General features: G+C 34.5%; 1 pseudogene; it reads left to right on the top strand.

Moving 5' to 3' along the window:
- Positions 1-339: 339 nt before the first annotated feature.
- On the top strand, positions 340-1,616 carry LOC122750988 (annotated as a pseudogene).
- The last annotated feature ends 6,977 nt before the right edge of the window (positions 1,617-8,593 follow it).

Here is an 8,593-nt window from a genome sequence, read left to right as displayed (position 1 = left end):
TACCACATTATTTGGGCATGAATGGATGGGTTTATCTGGAGCTTGTGGGAGTCACAGCCTCTCCTCTGCCATCTTGGCTCCGCCCCCCCAGGACTTCTTTTTATGCCTTTTCAGAATATTGCCTCCACGATCATTCCCTCTTTTTTTTCTAATCTTCAATCTTTTCCTATCTACTATATCCTTATGGCAGGAAACAATAGAGGCGTTGCTCGCAGAGCTAGCACCCTTGAGCCCTCCCCATCCCCCACCCCTTCACCCTCACCCCCTCCTTCGTGGTGCCTCAACCGGGGAACCCCCGGCGCCTCCACCTGTCATGTCATGTTAGCTTTCCTGCCCGATATGTCCGACAAGGAAGCAGCCTTTGATTACGCTGTAGAAGAATGAGTGATCAATGAAGAGTATAAAATGTGGGAAAAAATACTCCTTTTCTCTATGGCTTAGTGATGACCCAAGCCCTTGAGTGGCCCAGCCTGACTGCACAGTGGCTTCCACATGTAACCAGCCTTGAAGGGAAAGATTTCAGCATTCATCAATTTGCCCTGGGCACACACACATAAGATGAACAGAATCATCTTGTGATAGCCAGTGTTGCAGCTTCCCAATGCTGATGCTCAGTTTGATGCCTCTCACTATGACAGTGAGAAAGGAGAATTTGGAGGCTTTGGCTCAGTTAGTGAGAAAATTTAAATTGAAATCAAGATTGACCATGAAGTCAAAGTGAACAGGGCCGTTACATGCCCCAGAATCCTTGCATCATTGCAACAAAGACTCCATCCAGTCATGTCCTTGTTTTTGACTACACCAAGCACTCTTCAAAACCATACCCTTCTGGGGAGTGTAACCCAGACCTGTGTCTCCATGGACATCAGAAGGAGGGTTATAGGCTGTCATGGATCCCAAATCTCAGTGGACCCTTGCTAAGTGCATCAGATGATCCTACCATCTGCTTGTGGGACATCAGTGCAGTTCCAAAGGAAGGTAAAGTGGTGGATGCAAAGACCATATTCACAGGACACACATCAGTAGTCAAAGATGTTTCTTGGCACCTGCTCCACGAATCTCTCTTTGGACCAGTTGCAGATGACAAAAAGCTTATGATGTGGGACACAAAGTCAGATAATACTTCCAAACCAAGCCACTCAGTGGATGCCCATACTGCTGAAGTAAATTGTTTCTCTTTCAATCCTTATAGTGAGTTCATTCTTGCCACAGGATCAGCTAATAAGACAGTTGCATTATGGGATCTTAGAAATCTGAAACTGAAGTTGCATTCCTTTGAATCACATAAGGATGAAATATTCCAGGTTCAGTGGTCTCCTCACAACGAAACTATCTTGGCTTCCAGTGGCACTGACCACAGGCTAAATGTCTGGGACTTGAGTAAAATTGGAGAGGAGCAGTCCCCTGAGGATGCTAAAGATGGGCCACCAGAATTGTTGTTTATTCATGGTGGTCACACTGCCAAGATATCTGATTTCTTCTGAAACCCCAATGAACCTTGGGTTATTTTTTCTGTACCAGAAGACAATATCATCTAAGTCTGGCAGATGGCTGAGAATATATACAATGATGAAGACCCTGAAGGAAGTGTGGATCCACAGGGACAGGGGTCCTAGACTTGTCTGCACTGGTGCTGATTTTTAGATTCCCTTTTCTTCCCAACCTGAGATTCATATAACACTGGTTGTGAGACATTTTTTTTTGTCCAGACATTCTTCTGTAGGCACCTGTTAACCCAGAGAGTGAATGATTTTTGACTATTAACTGAGTGGGGGGAGGGGGGTCTTGACTCAGCAGAGCCACAGACCCATATTTAATTGTTTTCAAGAACTTTTTGCGAGCAAATCCAGTTCTAAAATCTGATTTAGCCATAGGAAATGGACCACGAGTGTTTTCTTTTTCTTCCTATGCTATAACTGCAAGCTTTTCAGAAGAATTTAAGTAAAATTAGAATGGGGTAGGATTTATATCCAAATGAGAAGTCTGAGCCATTGAGGTATTAGCATCGTAAGATGTCTGAACTGTTTCCCTTGTTTATAGAGATTCAAAGACTAAAATTGGCATGACTAACCTTCCAGGGTACAGATCATCCCTGTTGTAGACTGGCCTATCCCTACTCGTTTCCTCTGTAACCAGTCAAAATTTCTTATTAACATTGTTTTTTGTTTATTTTATTTTATTTTATTTTCTAGTGACTGTTCACTCCCTCCTTCCACTTCTCATCTGGTAGAGGACAAACATCCATGTGAAATGTTGTAGCTGTACCTGTAAAATATCTTTCTTCACTTTCTCATATAGTTTTGCTCTCTAGTGTATTTCTTGAGTTATGTTTTCATATTATTTCCTTTCTATGATTTTTTAACATGGGACCACCAGATCATAAAGGTGTGTGTTTTTACCTGACAGATGTGCTACTGATAGAATGCCCAGTAATCTGAAAACAGAGCAATTGGTAGCTGACATGTGCTTTTAAAAATAATTCTGGATTGCTTTTCTTTTGTTTTTCTTTAATTTTTTTTTCAACAAACCCCACACAAATGGAATTTAGTCCTTGACCACTCATTTTATATGATGTCCTATGGGGTAACTCATCCAAACAGCAGCCTGCTACTTTCCATGACTAACTGTAAGTGCTTATTATGGAATAAATTGTTTTTCTACATAAAAAAGCAAAAGCGAAGGAAAAAGAAAGCTGCAGTAGATTATAATATCCCTACTAACTCTCTCTTCTATTTCTTAATCAAATTCCATGAAAGAGACATCTGCCATTATTGAATTTAGTTGCTCTCATTTCATTCTTTCTACATCCTCCTCAATCTAGCTTCTTATCCCATTTTCAACTGATTCTACTCTCTTCAAAGTTATTCCTGATCTCTTAATTGACAAAAATAAAACCTCTTCTTCATCCCTTTTTACTTCTCTGCAGTATTTGACACTGCTAACATTGCATCCTCATGGGGGCTTTTCTTGGTTTTGTTGTATTGTTCCATCATGGTTCTTTTTTTATTGTCTCACCAGTTCTAGTCTTCTTTGCTCCTTCATCATTCAGATCACACATACTAACAGTGAATATGCACCAAGTCTCTTTCTCTAAAGCTTTTCTTTTCTTTTTTTTTTCTATACTCTCAATTGGTGACATCAACAGCTGCCATAGGATCAGATAACATCTCTATGCAGATAACTTCCAGATCTATCTAGCCACTCTCTAGAGCTCCAGTTCCATATCACCTATTAAATATTTAGAACTGGATGTTCCAGAGGCATCACAAACTCAACATAACCAAAACAATACATTATCTTTACCCCTTCATACCTCTCCCTTTTTTCAGTCTTTTATAGTATATCAGGTCCATCACCAATCTTCCATTCCCTTGATTCACAACCTCCACATTATTTTTGACTTCTCACTGACCTACCAAATCCAGTCAGTCACCAAGTTTTATTGTTTATCCCAACATTTCTCGTAAACCTATCACATCTAGAGCTGGATATAAACTCCTTATTTTATGCCTTCAATCTATTCAAAACCTCCTTCCTTCCTTCCTTCCTTCCTTCCTCCCTCCCTCCCTCCCTCCCTCCCTCCCTCCCTCCCTCCCTTCCTTCCTTCCTTCCTTCCTTCCTTCCTTCCTTCCTTCCTTCCTTCCTTCCTTCCTTCCTATTTTCTTATGTATTACTCGATTCTACACACTCCATGATGCAGACATACCAGGCCATTTGCTGTTCTGCATATGCAGTGTTCCATCTGCCATCTCCTTGACTTTGTATGGAATATCTTATAGGGCTCAAATGTGCTTCTTGATTATCTCTGCCTCTTAGCATCTCTGGTCTCTTTTATTTATTTTTTATTATGTAAAACATTACCGTATTTGTTATTTTGTATAGGCAAACTTGATTAAAAGAAAAAAATGAAAGAAAGTAAAAAATAGCATGTTTCACTCTGTTCCATCAATATTAGTTCTTTCTTTGGAGGTGGATAATATGTTTCATCAATAGTCATTTGGGATTTTCTTGGATCACTGTATTGTTGAGAATAGTCGTCATTCACAGTTCTTCATCAAAAAATATTGCTGTCTCTGTGTATAACGTTCTGTTGGTTCTGATTACTTCACAATGAATCATTTCATATTTGTCTTTCTAAGCCTTTCTGAAGTCATCCTCCTTTTCATTTCTTAAAGCACAATAATATTCCATGACCATTATATACCATGGTTTGTTTAGCCATTCCCCAATTGATAGGGCCTCTTTTAAGACACAGTTCAAAAATAAACTTTTAGATAAAGCTTTCCTAACCTCCCTGGCTGCTAGTGTATTCCTTCTCAAGTATATGTTGGATTCATTTTCTATATGTTATTTATATACTTACAAACACACATGTCCCTTTTGTTATAATGTTAGTTCCTTGGCAGCACAGAAAGTTTCATTTTTGTCTTTATACCCCAAATTCTTTTAACAGTGCTTGGCAAAGATGAAACAATTAATAAATTTTTTGATTGAATAATTGACCAAAGCATAGATGCCCATTAAATATATAATAGGAAAAGATTTCTGGCAATAATCATTATTCCTAGAATATCTGAGAAGCCTATCTACTCAGACATAGAGAAAACATTTCCATCAAATCATTGAATATTATCCATTGCCTCTAATCCATTTGGGAACAAAAATATACAAAGTATACAAAATACAAATTTTATTTAATTTTACTTGTATTATTTCCATATTTAAATGTCTTATGAAAAATATATTTAAGATAACATATTTTAATTGAGAATAATATTATTTCAATAATAAATTTAAAACATGAAGCACTACATTAAATGAGTAAATAAACCATAACAACCTTTTCTTTGTTTGACTTTTAATGGTAATTTATTGTATAAGCATGTATAAACCAAACAGAATGAAATAGAGATTTATCCTTTGATCAGTTAAATTATAGGTAGTCACATCTAATAATTAAGCCTATAGATTTACTTCACAAAGTTAGCCAAGTTTAAGGAGATAAGTGCCATATCTCCATTTTAGTTTATGTTTTCAACACAGCCATAGAGTGGATGACTATCCAATACCCATGATTAATATAGACACTGAAAAAGGCCATTTAGAGGTATGGATCAGTCTGCAATATTTGCTTTATGTAAGAATTACTAAGACACAGGAGGGATACTCATAAAGCCCCAGGAAGGGTGATTTATGTGTTTACTTTGAGTTATCAATATACCATTTTTTTTCTTTGGAATGACTGGAATAAGAATACAATAGAAGAATGGAGTTTAAGGATAATGTATGAAGTATAATTTTGTAATAGTCCTAGGCTAGCAGATATTTTTTGAAGCCTCATAAAATACTGAATCATGCAATAAAAACAGTGGAAGCATTATAGGGATAGTAGTTTACCACTTGGAGTAAAAGTATCCAATTGAGACTTCACTCTGATTTACTAGCTGACAGTGAATGTCACTTATCCTATCTTATTCCTAGTTTTCTCATCTGTGAATCATACAAGAAAATATTTATATTGCCTACACTACAGTGTTATTTGAAAAATATTAAATTTAATAAAAACATGAAATTTAATCATTGTTATTTTGTTGACTTCAACATCTGAAGGATTCCTGATGTTGACATCATATGCATTCCTTCCATTGCAATAAATCACAACATTCTTGGGGAGGGTTTCTAAGAATGTCTGTGGCTCTAGTATATAAAATAGCCAAGGTGGTGATTATATTCTCTATTCTTTCATTCTGCTCCATATATCCATCACCTTTATGTCAAGAGGTGGCTAGTATAATCTGGGTTTTATTCCCTTAGATATGGCACAATGTCCAAGTTTGTCAGCATAAGCTAAAATACTTCATATGTTCTTAGTTTCTCTTCAGAAGCAAATGCAAAGTTTAAAATGTAATCCAATCTTCTGCCTTGTTCTGATGATTACATTTCTACCAATGTATTTCTCCTAAGAAAATATTTTTCCACTTTGGTCTACCCAGAACACATACAGAATGAATAAAACATATGGCTGAGAAGGGATGCACTAGTAATTAGAGAGATTAAGAAAGGTTTTATGTAACAAGTGATGTTTGAAATGAGTCTTAGAAGACATCATAGATCCTAAGAGAGAGAGGTAAACAAGAAGTAGGTTCTTGAGAGCTGGATGACTAGTATGTAAGTTCTGGCACTTAATAATAACAATAATAACAATGATAACTAGAATGCACTTGATGCTTGAAGTTTTATAATAGTTTTATAATATTGATTCAATTTATCATAATTACTCCAGGATATAGCAGCTACAATCACCTTAATTTTAAATATAAGGAAACAGAAGTATGTAGAGGTTAAGTGACTTACTTAGGGTCACTTTGCTAGTAATAATATTAAGTTGAATTTGAACTTAGATCTTCCTGACTCGTGTGCTCTACTCATTGTACCTCATAGGTGTTTCCCATGCTAGAAAAGTCTCATGTTGGACTATAGCTGGGCTTCTTAAACTTTTTCCATTCATAACCCCTTTTTGCCCAAGAAATTTTTATGTGACTGTGGGCATATATATATATATATATATATATATAAACTTTTGGTGTTGTCAAATTTTCTGCAACCTTCACATTCGGTTATGCAACTCAATATGGGGCCATGACCAACAGTTTAAGAAACTATGGACTAGAGAATTATATTGAAATTGCAATGCTCTAACTATTATTATTATTATTATTATTTAAAAGGCTAGTTCTTAGGAAACAGACATATCATCATTTGGGGGGGGGCACTTATTAGGAAACATTTTTGGCTTGGGAGAACCAACCAAATTTATTGTACTCTACTGATGTAGTTTTGAGAACCCAGACTTACCTCCACACTTTGATGAAATAGTAGAATAGGAACCACAGTATAAGAATAAACAAAATTTACTTGTTGTTTGGAAATGCAATAAGAAGGTAGTTGTATCTCTTATTTTAGAAAAATGTCACAAGTTTGAAATCTTGCATTATGTAAAACTTAAATATGTCCCTTATTCCAGTTCAAAAGGTAGAATATATTGTTTCAATCCTTGGGAAAATTGTCAAACTTCCTAGATGATCTTTCCATATATTAATTAAATAATTTATAAAATTTTTAAAAATAAATTTTCACAAAGAATAGGAAAAAATGAAAGATATTTTTTATTTCTGGAGCAATTAATGTCACAAAGCATTTATGACAAGGAGTTCTGAAAAAATTGGAACACAATTCTATAGATAAAAGGACTTATTTTTGATTTATGTAATATATAATCTCTTTCATTACCTCTCTATTTTTATTATTTGATTCATACTATGATGTTATCCATCTACTGCTAGAACAGCTTTACCACATTAAATATTGATGTGATTGTAAGACTATAATGATCACATAGGAAATTTGTCATTTTTATAACTTCTTCGGGGAGGGAAGAAATATTTTGGAGCAGATATTTGATAGTATCAATTTTATGGTCCTAAAGAAAATGCAGTCTTCTTATCACTTTACTACATTGATTACCATCAATAATTTTGTAGGGTTATTTTAATTAACTTTTTATGAAATATTGTTATAGTTCTTCAGAGTAATAAATAGGATTTTCCAATCATCATAATGTGAAAATTAATGTAAAAATATTCATGGAATTTGTGGAGGGATAGATTAATCAGATTCATCAAGATAAGATATAATTTTCAAATAAATAATTGTTACATGGTTATGTGTCCTCAAAATCCTTAGAAATTTTGACACTTATTCATCATAAAACCTATGCCTTTGCAAGAGTACATATATTTTGGCAGTGAAAAAGATTCATTCCCATTCCAATGAAATGTAAGTAAGCATGAACATATTAGTCTTCTCCTACTTGGAAATATGAAAGTATGAGAAATCAAATTTATGTTCCTATGGACATATAAAGGGGAAAATGCTGCCTTAGGAAATTACTGGAATATGTACTATATAGTAGTAATCCTTATGATATATTAGTAAGTCATTGAAATAATACATTATTTAAACCCAAAATATACATCAAAATAGAATTTACAAATTAACTTCATACTTAAGCAAATTATCCAAGGTGGATAAAAGTGAAAAGGTTTTTTTTTTACCTATATATAACATTTATCAAATTCAATATATAAAGATTATTATTGTCTGTGTGATTGTGAAGCTATGAAGATCATTACCTCTCTATCTTATACTAAGTGCAATAAAATTGTTGTGACTTAAAAATTTTTATCAATTATTAAACTTTCTTTTACATTACAAGAATTTCTCTATTAATTTCAGTCCCTGTGAGCTCTTTTGTAATAAAGTATCAGAAATAAACCTAATAGGCTCAATCCCACATATGCAGTACTACACGTAATCACTCTATTTTTTTTTAGCCATAAGAAATTTGTTTTCTCCCCCTCTTATCTCCCCCACACATAAGGAGGAAAAAACAAAAGAAAAAAATAATCCTTGTAATATATATAATCTAGTAAAAAATATTCATTAGCTCAATACAAAACTTGTACATTTCAAGTTGTATCCTAATAAATACATCACATTTTTGTCAAGAGGTAGCTAGCATCATTTGAGTTGC

The sequence above is a fragment of the Dromiciops gliroides genome, chromosome 3, assembly GCF_019393635.1.
Source record: "Dromiciops gliroides isolate mDroGli1 chromosome 3, mDroGli1.pri, whole genome shotgun sequence".
Lineage (NCBI taxonomy): Eukaryota > Metazoa > Chordata > Mammalia > Microbiotheria > Microbiotheriidae > Dromiciops > Dromiciops gliroides.
Note: the sequence above shows the minus strand (reverse complement) of the source record. Positions and strands in the feature narration are given on the sequence as shown.